The 16,828-nt window shown below is 40.9% G+C and overlaps 1 protein-coding gene across 2 annotated transcripts in view; it reads right to left on the bottom strand.

The window, feature by feature from the left end:
- The window catches only part of RP1L1 (RP1 like 1), a 400,448-nt gene that overhangs the window by 321,014 nt on the left and 62,606 nt on the right, over nucleotides 1–16,828 (bottom strand). For both annotated transcript variants that reach the window (XM_069236168.1, XM_069236166.1), the window contains exon 2: nucleotides 5,036–5,748. The gene's annotated coding sequence lies outside the window, so the exon portion shown is untranslated. The remainder of the gene's footprint in view (nucleotides 1–5,035; nucleotides 5,749–16,828) is intronic.

The following is a 16,828-nucleotide window of genomic DNA, read 5'->3' as shown; positions in this document are numbered from 1 at the left end:
CACGGGCCTAGACTCTTCATGCAGATTGACTTGGTGATATGCAGCAGACACATCTAGGAAACTAAACACAACCCCACCTTGACTTGTAAGGAGTCAAGTGCCTAGACGCTTCACACAGATTGACTTGGTGATATGCATCAGACACTAAGACACTACACACAGCCCCATCTCCCATAGTTGTTAACATTTCTGGTATATTCTGGTACATGGCTGTCTGTCCACCTAGATGTTGTTGTTCAAGTCACGCAAATCAACACAGAAGCAAATGTATCCCCCTTCTTTTGATGCTACAGCGATTGGCACTAACCATTGAGATGCTTCGAAGGGCTCAATTATCTCTTGTCATAATTTGTCCACTTGTTGTCATAAAGGTTCTCTCATTATGTTGGGAATATTTCTCACTAATAATTGGTTTTGCTTCTTTCTTCAATATTATTTTGTGAGAAAACCCCTTTAACAAACTTAGCTCATCTGTAAATACACATTGGAATTTCATCATTAAATCACATGGTTGCTCATTTGTTACCTCCTCATTTTTCATCCTCTCTGCTATCATCACTGGTGCCCTAGCTCTCTGATTTATTACAATATTCAAGTATTTCTGATGAAGCAATCCCAATAAATCTGATCCATAATCAGTCACACACATCCATCCACAGGCAGCCTCCCCTTTGAATGTGATTGTCATCCATTTCATTCCTATAATTGTAATTCTCCTTCCAGCATACCCAATAGCTCGTATATCTGATTTCCTCATGTCTTCGAACATTTTGTTAGATAGAAGTGTATATAAGTTCCTGAGTCCACCAACACTCTTGTTGCTTTATCATCTATAAATGCTTGACAGTGTTTTTTTCTAGTTTGTCTGTACTTTCAGACTTCACTTCATGTAGTACTGCCACAGTTCCACTCTCTTCACTATCATCTTCCATTATATTTTGAGACTTCTCATGTGTGCTTAAAACTATTTCCTGAATGATTCCACAATTGTCATGGACCTCCTGTTCAACTTCTTGTATCTTTTTACTGTCACTTCTTGTTTTAGAAGCTTTCACAAAATGTCCCCTTCTTCCACAATTTCAACATATTACATTCCGAGCCTAGTGCTGTGCTTGAAGCGATATGCACAGGGGCACCACAATTAAAATATTTGACTTCCCTAAAAGTGGAGTTTCTTTGCTTTATAGCTCCATCACTTCTAAATTTAGAAAATCCTATTTTCCTCCCTATGTCATTCTTTCTTTTGCTTTCCTTCTTATTGCCAATAGCATCTTTCACCTCATCTTTTACATCTCTTTTAGTAGTATTAGTAACATCCATCTGTTTTAACTACATTGCTGTATGTTCCATACCTTTAGCTGTCTGAAAAGCCTTGCCAAAGTGGGATCTTTAGTAAGATGTTTCTCTTTTATTCCCATATTATTGGTGCAACTTACAATTTGATCCCTAAGTAATGAATCAGCTAACTGCTTAAAATTAGAAAATAATGTAAATTCTCTTAATTCAGCCACACAGGATGGAATGTCTTCATCAGCCCTCTCTGCTCTCGAAAAAAACATATGGTGCACAAGGACAACATTAGTTTTTGTGGTAAATTGTAAACCCAACAGCTGTGAAGAAATTTCATAGACATTGTTAGGCTGACCATCTCCCCTGCCTAAAGATATACCTGGTAAGTCTTCATTTATTCTCCTTCATTCAGCACCTAAGTGATGAAGAAGAATGGCTTGTCGTCTAAGTGGCCCCTTCAAAAGCCAACATATAAGTAACAAACATTTTCTTCCACTGCTTCCATGGTACTGGTGGATCTCTGGGATTTGATAAAAACAGTGGAGGAGATGCCATGTTTTGATCTGCCATATTCCCTGCACAGAAATGTAAAATATTAAACTAAAACAAATCCAAAATATAAATATAATATGTAAAGCTCATACATCTAATTACAGTAGTAACCTAAAATAATGAACAGCACTCAAGTTCTCTTGTACTGTGCCTTCTATTTACTTCTCTGAATGGTCACAAGCCACCTTCTTTCTATTTCTAATCCATTGCTCTGTGCTTTCCTCTAAGTCTGTAGAGGGATCTCATCTACTGAGGAATGACTGACTACCAGGTAAAGCAATCAACACTGGCACCTTCCCAGAGGACTGGAAACACACCGAAGTATGCCCCCTCCTGAAGAAACCCTTGGCTGACCCATCAGAACTAAAGAACTTCAAACCCATCTCGCTGCTACCCTACCCGGCCAAAGTACTAGACAAAGCCATCAATACACAACTAAGAAATTACATTGAGGTCAACAACTCTCTGGACAGCTCCCAGTCCGGGTTCCGCAGCAACCACAGCATGGAGACAGCTCTTCTTGCAGCCACTGATGACATCTGATCACTTCTGGACCACAGCACTCATGCTCCTCATCCTCTGAGCGGCATTCGCACGGTCTCCCACAGCACACTATGCACCAGACTCCACAGAGTAGGAATCCGCAGAACAGCCCTGAAAGAGATCCACTCCTTCTTCTCCAGAAGGGCTCAAAGGGTCAGGCTCCCTCCCTATACACCTAAACCCACAGGAGTCAGCTGCAGAGTTCCCCAAGGATCTTCTCCGAGTCGTACTCTTTTCAACATATACATGACCCCACCCATAGCCATCGTCAGAAGCCACGGAATGAACATCGCGCCATACGCTGATGACACACAACTCATCATTTCCCTCACTGAAGACCCGATACCTAAGACAAAGCCCATCGCTCACCATCTTCAGGAAGAACCTCAAGACATGGCTCTTCGGATGAGGTCCCACTCCCCCTTCCAATCCCCCCCAGCACCTTGAGATCCTCAGGGGTGAGTAGCCACGCTTCACAAAAACTGATTGAATGAGTGGAATGTTCTCATTTATTTATTTCATGTAGAAGCACTCAGCCCCCTGGAAAAGCTATGAAGGCACCCACCCTGCACAATGGCAAACTCTATGTTGTGAAACTCCTGCGCTCAACCCCAGCCAGCTTTGAAGAGGTACTTTATTTACCCAGAAACTGCACTCCACGGACAGTATGAAGAGTGAACACAGTCATCTCAGGAAGTTCCTGTGCTCGGCCCCTTCACACAGCCAAGAAAGAGTAGTTGCGTGGCCACTGTCCGCATGGAACAGTTTAGAATTTAGAGCTCATGGTGTCCTGTGAACAACCGCTATAAATTATGCATTCCTGTGATGCATACAATGAAAGATCAACTTACAATACGATATCCAAGGAAATGTTTTAGTATTGGTTTTTGGAAAGTCTGGTAAAAATAATTGCCAATGTGAAGTTTGGGTGAATCACTTCACAAAGTTGAACATTCCTATATCTTCAGTAACTTTTCTGCATTATTGTAATCCAGGGGTGGAGATGTAACAACGTGTGTCCCTGCACAGACCAAGTTCTCCTTGTCACCAATGTAATATGAGAATGCACACTTTTTTGATGAACATTTAGCTTTAATCAAAGGTACATCTCCAGATCAGCGTCAGTTACTTTTTCCGCTAACTCCTCTTATTTCCCCACTCCAGTCTGTTCCACAATAACGTCACATTCGATTCCCACGTCTACATCATCAGCATTATGCCATCTCCACAGCCTTCTCATCTTGCCTTCTTCCTTGGGGTTCGTGTATATCCCTGCTATCGAGCATGGACCATGTACAACTTCCTGTCTGGGGCCAGTTTCCTTCCATTGGCTGCAGATAATCCTTTGGGCATAGAGTGCATGTCTTTGTAATCCCTCTCCATCTTCACCCTCCTTCCGACTTGTTGCTCCTTACCTCGTGTAAAATGCAACATGGCTTACCTTTTCTCACATATAACAGCTTTTAGATGTTGCCATGTTAAACATATAAATATGTGGTGACAGCCTGTTAAGCAGCAGTGTGCTTCATTCTGGAGCAAATGTGGTACTGTAACACTAAAAAATCTATCTGGCTGCTGTACAGTGAAGGAATAAGGGAAAGTTATTCACGGTTTGTGATTCCAAGTTGGTTTACGGTTCTTGAGACAGGCCGTGACTGGATAAACCTCTGCGTTATAAATCTCCAGTCAGCTGTAAGTTGCGTTTTCACTAGGCAGGCATCAGTACACCAGACATTGTTGTTTACATGGCAAACTGATGCCATGAGTGCTGCCTCATAGCGCTTATGTTGTTCTAATGCTCCCGCGACCCTCTACAGCCCCAACTCAGTTCCTAATCGTGCCACCTGCATGAAAACCAGCAACGATGTGGACTAGGTGTCAGAGTTTAGATGTGAAGCTCACTGTTATCCCATCCCATCCCCATTCACAAACAAGCGCTGGCAAAGCCAGGTTTCCTGGCTTTAATATGCTAAAACTTAAACAGACAAATGCTATCTGCATGCATTCAAAATTTAAAGACAGGCCTATTGGCTTTGTCCAGTTTAAGTGCCTGAGAATGGCAAGGAGTATCAGTGTTCCAAGGTCGACTAAATTTTGGTGTTTGGTCCCAAATTCTGCACTAGCAACAAACCATTTGTTGCAATTTGACACCATCTTGAGGCCATTTATAGTGAACAAAAGGGGCACACTTGAACACTATGGCCTGAATAGAGCAATATCCCTAGCTGGCTCTCTGCAGATGTATTGCAGTAAAAGCACCGCTCTCCCTAAGGAACAACTGTACATTCATCTGAATTGGCAAGTGTGTGTGGCCACAAAGCATTCTTCACGGCTCACTCACATCAGCATGATGGACACATCCACAGTCGATGCAGTTTTTGTGTGTTTATGTGTAAGCTTTCACTGTCGGCGTGTCGCTGTATATGCTGTACTTGAGATGTCTGTATCAGTGAAAAACGAAACACAAATAATTGCTGTATTTCTACAATGCATGTACAATGCATGTATAAGGTAAAACATTTAGGTTGTGATGATTCAGTGTAATTTGACATGTAAAATAGACCCTAATGGCTTGCAACGCAAGCACCCTATGGGGAACAGAATAATACACCAAGCAGCCAATAGCACGAGGTGAGAGAGAAATACTTACTCTATATTTTTAAAACATTGTTCCCAGTAGATCCTGGAGACAGCTCAGCTACAGAGTATCAAGCGACACCCGAACTACAACAAGAGCCAAAATACATAAGCCATTCAGTATGTAAACAAAACACAGAAATATGGCACACCTATCTGACAAGGATTTTGTCATCCCAATAAAAAGTTAATAACATTATGTGAGAGAAAGGAAAATACACCTTGAGCGGTTTATTTCTTTCATTCTGTGAGGGCTTCCATGACATGCAGCGCTATTCAAATGTAAGTGGAGCTAAATCAATGGTGCAGTTTGACATTTGTTTAAATAAATGTTTTATATGGTACTTTAAAAGAGACTTCCGCCATTATAAGTGCTGTAAACTACTGACATTACTCTTGTCCAATTTACTGGTACTCAGTTTACCAACTACAGGATAGAATGCTTTGTCTGACTTCCCAGGCCTCAAACTCATGACCTGCAAATCACTGCAGCACACTGTTCCATCACATTCTTCGTTGTACATGTGATATGTGTGTCTCTGCTGTATTCGTGCCCTGCAGGGATCTACATGCAATCAGCAGTGCACAGTCTGAATCTCGAACAGGGACATCTCTGCCCTTCATCCTTCTGTGATTGATAACATGGTATCGCCGTATTGCTTGTTAATTACAGTGCCGCAATGCCCGTTGTAGTAATCGCTGCATAAAATACAGGATATTATATATCTGTTGAAGAAACAAATAAAGGTGTCAATGAAAACTGAGGTCATTATCTCGACCGTATGCACAAATAAATATGTGTTATGAAGTTGTCATATCCTATGTGTAGGATCAATGGCATTGCTTCCAGTTTACAAATTAATTGATTCTCTTGTATGTGTCACATTTCACCCGCTATCTTAATGACTGAAGCGCTGCGGTTGCTGTACTGTATAACAGATGTTGCATATCCAATTACAAAAATGGAATGCACTTCATTTGATTGGTGGTCATTAGTGCAATGGCCACACGATGCCGATAAGCCTACTGAAAAGAAGACGGGGACTATCAAAAGGTATGACGAGAAAGGAGCTTTAATGAAGTACAACCATAGATCGCCTGGTCCACCTAGGAGCGTTCCACCCTTCTACATTCCACCCACTTTCTTTCACAACCAAAAATGAAAAACAAAGTAAGAAAACATAATCATAAGACAGTACAACAATAACTGTAAGCAAACTGAAGGATAGGATACTTCCACAGTAATAGGAGAAAACAGCATTATGTACAGCTAAAAATGCAATACTTTGCGTGTGGATTGACACACCAATAATAAGAACATGTAAGCATAGATGAAAATGTTCACATTACATGACAGAATCCTGGTATTTTACAGGAACATTCCTAGACCTCTGAGATCGACATGCATGACCACAACTCCTGGACTGAATACTACCACTGGTATTTGTTCCAGATTTTGAGCACATCCGCTTTGTCAGTGAGTTGGGAACAATGGATATTACAGATTTATTCCACACCTTATCATTTTCTAACACCACAACATGGTCTTTAACCTCCTTGACCCGTACTTGGGCAGGACATGACCTGGTTTTTGAACTCTAACTCAATCACCTGCAGTAACGTGTAAGGTGTGACACCTATCTTTTGAGCGGTGCTTATCCTGCTTCTAACATTAGCAACACTCTCATTTCCTTGTCATCCATTCCTTATTCAATTTGGAGCCAGCAACCCTCCCCTTAACAGGGTAAAAGATGCGACCCTTTTGCTGATATGTGAGGTAGATTGTATTGCCTACACCTTATCTTTAACACCTGACTTCTATTCTAATCTGTTAACCAATGCAAGTTGCTACTGATCCTTGATCACAAGGTTCACTCTTTCTACTAATCCATTACTACGGGATGATATAAGGAAGTTCTCATGTGCTTCACACGCCACAGACTTTAAAAAACCTTGCATTTCTTTAGCCACAAACTGAGTGCCATTATCTGTTACTGGCTTCTCAGGGTAACCTTCTCTCATAAATACACCTTAAAGAAATTCTATGATGAATCACAAATTAACATATCCACAATCTATACTTCAGGCCATTTGAAGTAATATCAAACAATATCAAACTTGGGTCTGCTACCTAGGACTCAAAAGGGCACTGAAATGTCCAAAGCCAACATATGCCAAGGTAAGTTGTTGCAAGTTACCCGGAGAAATACGACTAGGTACAGTCACCTCAGATTTGTCAATCCACATACATACAATGTAGTTTCTCATAAAATGTTCTACCTCTCTGTCAACTCCAGGCCACCAAAAAATACTATCTCAACCTCGGTTTCATAGCACGTATTCCCATGTCTTAAATGCACTAATTCCAAAACCTTTCTGCTGAGATCTTTCGGAAACACCAACAACCCAGGACTAAGCAATATACTGTCCAATTCATCTGCCACATGTTTTTAAGCGATGAGACTATCCTGCAACTGTTTAGTGTCAGACCATCCTTGACTCAAACTGTTCATAACAGTCTGCCCCTTAACTATTATCTAGTAAAGTTTGTCTCCACTCCTCCTGGGACAATGCACCCTCTATGATGGCACCTACAGAATTTGTAGTGCACACTACTTCATGATCCTCATTTATGTTCTTCTTGAATAATCTCCACAAGTAAAGGTAGCCTAGGTAGGCAATCAGCTGCACAATTCTTTGCACCTGCAACAAACTCTGTGTACTGGAATTTCTGAAGCCTATACTGCCCTTTGACAGTGCAGGGGGTTGCTTTACCACCATCACTGGTACTAAACAGGTCAACTAAAGGTTTATAATCAGTTCTTAGAATAAACTGACTTCCCCAAACAAAGTTCTTGAAATATTGCATACCTCACCATAAAGCAAGGGCCTAATTTTTCATTGTGGAGTAAGTTGACTCCACTCCACGCAATGCTCTGGATGCAAAAGCTATAATTTCTTCACATCCATTATCTATTTTCTGCATCAGCACCGCACCCAACCCCTGATTACTCGCATTAACAGTAATGATACTCACATCTATAGCGTTAAAAGGTTTATGAGGCTTGGCCGATACTATTCCAAGTTTGGTATATTCAAATAAACCATGACACTCCTCAATCTACACATCCTTAACATTTTTCTTAATGAGTTCATCTATACATGAAATCTTACTTGCAAAATTATGAATGCAATTGGCAAGAATTATCTCAACTGATCTTTATTAACAGGTTTTGGTGCTTTCTGAATAGCCTCCAATATTTTAACCTTAGGTTTGATGCCTTTTCCGGATGAAAGATGACCTAAATAATCCACACCGTTTTGTAAAACCATGTACTTATTCTTTCTAAGTGCTAGTCCACTAGCCCCCACTTTGTATATCCTGCCGTTGTGCTCACACAAGTCATTTCGTATACCAAGATACTATCTTGGAAATAGACAATACCTTCCACACCTTAAATATATTTTTCATTAATCTTCCAAACACAGATGAAGCAGACACTAATCCGAAAGGCATTCCAGACATAATGATAAGTCCCCTCTGGTGTCACAAAGGACACAAGGTGTCTAGAGTCTACACAAAGCTTCACCTGATGGTAAGCAGCAGACAAGGGATGTAAACAGCTCTTCCCCTTTGAGTGTAGCTAGCATTTCATTAATGTTCAGCAACAGTTGACGTTTAATCAATATCCTGGAATTCAAATCTCACAAATCAACACAAAGTCACAGATACTTGTCTGACTTACATGCAAGAACTACTTGAGCCAGCCACTTTGAAATCTTCAGTAGGTTAAAAAATTCCTGACTTGCATCATTTCTCCAGTTCTGCTTATAACTCTTTCCTCATACACAATGGAACTTTATGTATTTTATGCACTAGAGGTTGTGCCCTCTTTTTGTTGCATAATAAAGTGTTGGAAACCTACAAGTTTAGCCAATTCATCCTTAAATACGTTTGGAAATTCTTTCACCTACTAATTTCTGCTTATCACATTCATCGACAATGACCTTAGGAATCTCTGTCTTAACACAACCATTTCTGGATGACTAGGATCAATAATTATTTCAAGATTTCTCTGATCTTCCTTCCCAACAAACTCATACCACTCTTCACAATATATGCTTGAGTGGTGGTGGTACAGCTTCCAAACTCTAAAGACACCTCAATCATTTGCATAATTTTCACCCTTTCCCCACTATAAGCAAATATCTTTATCGTAAACTCTTATAAATGTATCCCACCAAAATCAGGTAATTCCTTCTCACATGGCAAAGTAAAAGGAGAACCATGATCTGCTATGACTCTTACGCATTTGTTGAGATATGACACAGAATGGGGGTTTCCTTCTCCCTTTTGTCCTCTATGGCAAGCTCAAGTACATCATTCTGATCACAATTGGTGGAGGACAACATTAGTACAACATTTTCATCCTCTTGAATAGTACAATCACCTAGGGCCTGATTTAGATATTGGAGGATGAGTTACTTGCTCACAATGATGATGGATATCCCGTCTGCCAACATCTGAATCTCATATTTAATCCAATGTCTAAATCAGTCCCCAAGATGGCTGACTGTAGAATTTACACAGGTTTCTTTCTTATTTAGGCCTTACAGTGACCCTTTTTTCAACATTTATAACATAATTGGCTAAATTCTCAATACAATTTAGGTTTAGCATTTCCCAAATGAGGCCTGCCACCACAATAAAAACACTATACTTCACTTCTAAAACAATCACCAGAATTACAAAAAGCTTCACTTTTCCTTTTATCACCCCTGACCTTTGTACCACATGTATGTTGTTTAGTGATTAACTTAACTTCTTCGGACCCCAAATTCAAATTCAGTTTCCTCAAGCACTGTTCAGAATGCTCAACACGCCTGGCCAACATTAAAGCTGACTCCAGATCTGGATCCACTGTAGATATTAATCATTCTTAAACTGTCTTATTATTCATCCTTTCTATCAGTTGATTACGAATGATCTTACCTTTAAATTCATAATAATTGCATGTGGCAGCAGGCGTTCTTAATGCAGCCACAAAATCGTCAATAAATTCTCCTGGTAACTGCACCGCACCGCACCCTTTGAAGAAATGCATGTTGCTCTTACACAATGTTCTTTTTAGGATTAAATTGTTTGTCTAGAGCTTTGATAATGGGTGCATACTCATCCTATGTCTCAACTATATCGCCATCATCACCACCATCTGTGCGTACTGTTACAACTTCTACAGGAAAAGTTTTGAGTATACCCCTTCCTTCAGGGCCAAAATTATACATCAACAATGCTTTTTCTTTTTTGAGGTGAATGTATCACCATTAATGGCCTCAAAATACAACTCAAATGCGTCATTCCACTGTACTGAATTAAGAGGAGAAGTCCCAGGACTTTGTAGTAATGGGGGTGGTGCTCCTATTTCTTCCATGGTTACAGAACCAAAACGTTGGCAGGGGTTGCTGCTGCCTACCACTTCACAAAAATTCACCAGAAAGTATATTGAACAAACTTTTCTATTTTCTGCATGCCAATACAAAGTTCAGTCTACTCAGCTTCTTGCACCAAATTGCTAGATTACAAGAAATAACAAGCAGTTGCAATGTAAGGGGTCTTGCATTTGCTTGAGTTAGCTCTATTAGCGTTGTAAGCTCCTAACCAGACGTTTCTTGCCACACAAATTAAAAGAAAAAACAAAGCACAATCGCGCTATGTAAAATGCAGCACGATTGCGCTGAAATTGAAAACAGAAAAAAAAACAGAGTGCGATCGCGCTATGGAAACCCCAGAGCGATCGCGCTGCGTGGAAAATAAAAAGATAAAGTAGTCCGGAAACCATGCTGAAAACATGGTGCCTTGTATGTTTTCAGTAGTTTACCGGTGCTGTGTAGGTGGGCTAAACACCGGAAATGACATGACTTATGCATGCCTTTCACAAATGAAAGCAAGCGGATTTTAAAGGCAAGCCCACAAACCAATGAAAGTGACTGACGTGACATGGGTGTGGTTAGAAGCCCAAAGAGAGATTACTGCAGGGGACGGAACGCTTCATGCTCGCCCAATAGGTGTGCCTGTCATTGACCCGTTTAATATCCAACACTTTCCCTAAAATGGTTTAGATTTGAGTGGGAATATTAAATCTGCCCCCTTTAGTATCCAACACCTTCCTCAAAATGGTTTACATTGGAAGAAGAATAGTAAATTTGACCCCTTTGGTGCCCAACAGCTTTCCCTAGATCGTACAGATTAGAATGGGAATGGTATATCTGACCCTTTTAGTGTCCAATACCTTCTCCATAATGGTTTAGTTTGGAGAGAGAAAGGAAATTGAACCAATTTAGTGTTCAATACCTTCCAAAAAATGATTTAGATTAGAGTGGGAATAGTAAACCTGACCCCTTTAGTATCTAAAACCTTTCTCTAGATGGTTTATTTTGGAGTCGGTAGAGGACATTTTACCCTTTTATTGTTCAACGTCTTCTCCACAAAGGTTCACACTGGAATGAGAATTGTAAATCCAACACATTTATCTTCCAGCATCTTCCCCAAAATGGTTTAGGTTGAAGTTGAAATAGTAAATCTGACCTCTTTAATGTCCAACACCTTCCCCAAAATGTTTTAGAATGGAGTGGGAATAGTAAATCTGACCACTTTAGTGTCCATCGCCTTCCCCAAAATGGTTTAGATTGGAGGGGAAATAATAAATCTGACCCCTTTAGTTTCGAAAATCTTTCCCAAAGTGGCTTAAATTGGAGTGGGAATACTATATTATATTCGTAGAGTGCATATATCTTTAATAAATACATTGTATTCTAGTTTTTTAGTGTATTTTATTACCTTTATGTCTTGTTCACGGGGATGTTTGAGTTTTATATGTATTTGTTTCAGAGAGGAATAGTGTTATATTAGTGTTTTGGTTCTAGTTGATAGTATATATTGTATAGATATTATTTAAAACTTTAAAAATATTTTTTCATACTTTTTTTAACATAAAATCTTTTTACTACAAAAATAGTTGCAACATATTTTAGCATATGTTTACTTTCATATACATGTAAAAATGTTTTTAACCCCTTCGCTGCCAGGCCTTTTCCCCCTCAGATAGCAGGCATTTTTTTGGCTATTTGGAGTAGTTCGCGCTTAGGCCCTCATAACTTTTTGTCCACACAAGCTACCCATGCCAAATTTGTGTCCTGTTTTCCCAACACCCTAGGGATTCTAGGGGTACCCAGAGTTTGTGGGTTCCCCTGGAGGTGACCAAGAAATTAGCCAAAATACAGCACAAAAATTTCGTTGTTTTTTTTTAAATGGGGAAAAAGGGCTGCAGGTGAAGGATTATGTTTTTTGTCCCTGAAAATGGCATCAACAAAGCATTTGTGGTGTTAAAATCACTATATTCCAAGCTTTCAGGAACAGGCAGTCCTGAATCAGAAAACCACATTTTTCAACACGATTTTGGCATTTTACTGGGACATATCCCATTTTTACTATAGTTTGTGCTTTTAGCCTCCTTCCAGTTAGTGACAGAAATGGGTGTGAAACCAATGCTGGATCCCGGAAAGCAAAACATTTCTGAAAAGTAGACAAAATTCTAAACTCAGCAAGGGGTCATTGTGTAGTTCTTACAAGGTTTTTCTACAGAAAATAACAGCTGAAATAAATAAAAAAAATGAAATTGAAGTGAAAAAAACAGACATTTTTCTCCACGTTTTACTCTGTAACTTTTTCCTGTGATGTCAGATTTCTGAAAGCAATATACCGTTACGTCTGCTCGACTCTTCTGGTTGCAGGATATATAGGGCTTGTAGGTTCATCAAGAACCCTAGGTATCCAGAGCCAATAAATGAGCTGCACCTTGCAATGGGTTTTCATTGTATACCGGGAATACAGCAATTCATTTGCTGAAATATAAAGAGTGAAAAATAGGTATCAAGGAAGCCTTTGTAGTTCCAAAATGGGCACAAGATAAGTTGTTGAGAAGCAGTGGTTATCTCTGAATTCCGGGGTGCCCATACTAGCATGTGAATTACAGGGCATTTCTCAAATAGACGTTTTTTTTACATACTGTAGTATATTTTGAAGGACCAAATGTAGAGAAAGACAAGGGGCAGTAACACTTGTTTTGTTATTCTGTCTTCCCCCATATCTCCCGATAAAAATGGTACCTCACTTGCGTGGGTAGGCCTAATGCCGCGACAGGAAACCCAACATAGACACATCACATTTTTACATTGAAATCTGACATGTTTTTTTGCAAACTGCCTAGCTGTTGATTTTGGCCTCTAGCTCAGCCGGCACCTAAGGAAACCTACCAAACCTGTGCATTTTTTAAAACTAGACACCTAGGGGAATCCAAGATGGGGTGACTTGTGGGGCTCTCACCAGGTTCTGTTACCCAGAATCCTTTGCAAACCTCAAAATTTGGCCCAAAAAAACACTTTTTCCTCACATTTCGGTGACAGAAAGTTCTGGAATCTGAGAGGAGCCACAAATTTCGTTCCACCCAGCGTTCCCCCAAGTCTCCCGATAAAAATGGTACCTCACTTGTGTGGGTAGGTCCAGTGCCCGTGAAAGTTAATGCCCTAAAACACTATGTGGACACATCAAAATTATCAAATCACAAAAATGTGGGCAAAGTGTGTGATTTCCAGCAGAGGTGGAGGTTTGCAAGGCATTGTGGGTAAGAAAATGGTGCAGATTGCATGTGAAGCACACCACTCTGGAATCACCCAGATTTTTAGTTTTCAGATGTGTCTAGGTCTTGTGGATTTTTCTACATGGAAGTGTCCCAACGTCCAAAAAGTGCAGCCCTCACCACTCGAAGTGGGACGATTTTGAGAGTTAGACAAGCTCTCATGGCCCAAATGTAAACCCAAAACCCAAAATAATCAAATGTCCTCTTGCTTGCCGTGGGATAAGATGTTTTAGTGTGCGGGGGAGAGCTGAAAGACTATTTTCCCCTTCAGTTCGGGGGGGGATAACCATGCCTATACTGGTTGGTAGCCACCACCCTACTATTTTTTTTTAATTCCCTGGCATCTAGTAGGCTTTCTTCCCCCTAGGCAGTGGATCCGGGGTAATTGCCCCATCTGCCCACCGGTGGGCAGACCAACTTTGGCCCCATTTATTTGGGGTGGGGGTATGGCTATAACCTCACCCTCTTTTTTTGAAAAAAATCTTCCCTGGTCTCTGGTGGGCTTCCTACCCCCAGATGGGCCTTTCAAAAATAGGCCAATCTGCCTCCAAGGGGGGCAGATATGGCAAACATAAATCTGCCCCCATGGAGAGCGACCCTTGCCCAAGGGGCTGCCCCTCCAAACAAAATACACACATACACACACCAATCCCTGGTGCTTAAGTGGTTCCCCCCCCCCCGGGGGCAGATCGGCCTAATAGAAATAGGCCCATCTGCCCCCAAGGGGTGCAATGGCCTAAAATAAATTTGCCGTCCCCCCCAGGGGAGCGACCCTTGCCTAAGGGGTCGCCCCCTTGCGTGAAATTGGCGCAAAAAAAAAATCCCTGTTGCCAAGTGGTTTCTGCCCGGCCTAATAAAAATAGGCTGATTTGCCCCCAAGGGGGGCAGAATTGACCTAAAATAAAATTGCCCCCTCAGGGGAATGACCCTTGCCTAAGTATTTGCCCCCATCTGTAAAAAATAAAAAAATAAAAAATCCCTGGAGCCTAGTGGTTTCTGCTCCCCCTGGGGGCAGATCGGCCTAATTACAGTAGGCCGATCTGCCCCCAGGGTGGGCAGAAAAGGCATTAAAATAAATTGCCCCCTTAGGTGGCAACCCTTGCCCAAGGGGTCGCTCCCCTTATTCGTATAGATTAAAAAAAAAATCCCTGGTGTCTAGTGCCCACCTTGGGGGCAGATTGGCCTAAGAAAAATAGGCCGATCTGGCCCCAAAGGGGGCAGAAATGGCCTAAAAATAATTAGCCCCCCAGGGAGCAACCCTTGCCTGAGGGGTCACTCCCCTCCTGCAAAAAAATAATAATAATAAATAATCCCTTGCGTCTAGAGGTTTCTGCCCCCCCTGAGGGCAGATCGGCCTAACAACGATAGGAGATGGAGGGGGGCAGAAAAGGCCTTAAAAAAAAATTGAATGCCCCCTAAGAAGCGACCAATGCCCAAGGGGCCGCTCCCTTTATTGAAATATAATTTAAAAAAAAAAATCCTGGTGGTTATTTGGCATTTCTGCTGCCCGATCGCTTTGCAATGGGGCACCAGAAATGCTGAGAGAGACATGAAAGGAAAGGAAAGACTTCGATGTCTTTCCTTTCCTTTCATGCCTCTCCCACCCCACTTCCCGGCCGGAACAGAAATGCCTTTGCATTTCTCTTCCAGGATCGCCTCTGATGAGGTCAGCGCTGATGTCATCAGAGGTTACTGGGGGGGGGTGAAGGGGTCGGAGTGGAAGGGGAAGCAATTCCCCTTCCATCACTGCCCTGGGGGGTGGTGGGAGGCTCATGGGGGGAGCGCCAACGCTCCCCCGTGGGCCCGGTGCAGGACGAGCTGGTCTCGTCCCCGGCACACGGGAACCATGTGCGACGACGAGACCAGCTCGTACCGGGCGCTGTAGGGGTTAAATAATTACAAACATTTTGTAGTGTCATTTTTAATAACACATTTTTATGTCAAATACATATTACGTTGATGTTTTACACATTGCAGATTTGCCTCTTCACATGTTTATTTTTTCACAAGCATAATGTTTCCAAACATATCTGTTACAATATGTACAAATTTCATACATGTTAATTAGAGCTATTGTTTCATAATGTATATTTTTATAGCTCTTTTAACATGTATAACGTACACATTGGTATTGGTTTATGTTTTTTTTTTTTTTAAATTATTACATATTTTATCATTTTTTAACACTATATATATTTTTTACATTTAGTTTAATATATCCATTTATTTTCATAGGACAATACTTATTTTTTAATTTTTACGTGGCTTTTATTTTTTTACCGCTACCTGTATTTTGTATTCTGTTTACATCATTGTTGGGTGGCTTTAGTTCCCGGGAGTTGTTGATCCATTCTGCTGCTCAAATAATGAGGTAAGACTAATTTTAAATTCTTTTAGGGTTTTTGTGATGGGGATGTGTACAGCTATAGTTATTGTAGAGGAGTGTGTTGATCAGCAACCCACCAGATGAACAGGAACAAGAGAGCAAGACACAGGATTGCAAGAAAAAAAAGAGTTATCAAACAGAGAGAAGAAAATACAAAACCGAACCCTGGGGAAAGAGGTAAGTAAGGTCCATGAGTGGAAGCATGAATACGATTATTAATCCCTCAGATAGGCAACTAACAGAATGTGGTATTTCAAGAGATAATAGTTTCTCACCTTTGGCTTGTGATAAGGATGTAGTGGTCTGCTCTGCTGAAAAGGTGGGGAAACAGTCATCATGCACTTTGATTTGTAAACATCAGAGACTCAATGGCAAATCAATGATAAGGAATGTTAAGTGATCATCAGCCATGGTGACAATATAAACACTGTAGACAAATATAAGTAGCTCCTTACCGACTGGAGAGCCAAGGGTTTGATTGAATGGGAGGAATACATTTTTTGAGGAATAATATTCCTCATGTACCAGTTTTGTACTTACTTTCCAATTTACACAAAAGCGTATATGCCTGGAGGGGCAGCCTCCTAGAAAATACATCTCAATTATATTGATCACTTTTTGAGGCCATTGGTATCAGCGCTACCGTCCCACATAGAAGACACTAAAGATTTTCTTAAGTGGATTGGGGACATAAATTGGGAGGATATTTTCTGCTGATAATTTT

This window comes from Pleurodeles waltl, chromosome 5 (genome assembly GCF_031143425.1).
Source record: "Pleurodeles waltl isolate 20211129_DDA chromosome 5, aPleWal1.hap1.20221129, whole genome shotgun sequence".
Classification (NCBI taxonomy): Eukaryota; Metazoa; Chordata; class Amphibia; order Caudata; family Salamandridae; genus Pleurodeles; species Pleurodeles waltl.
This window is presented reverse-complemented; position numbering and strand designations above follow the sequence as displayed.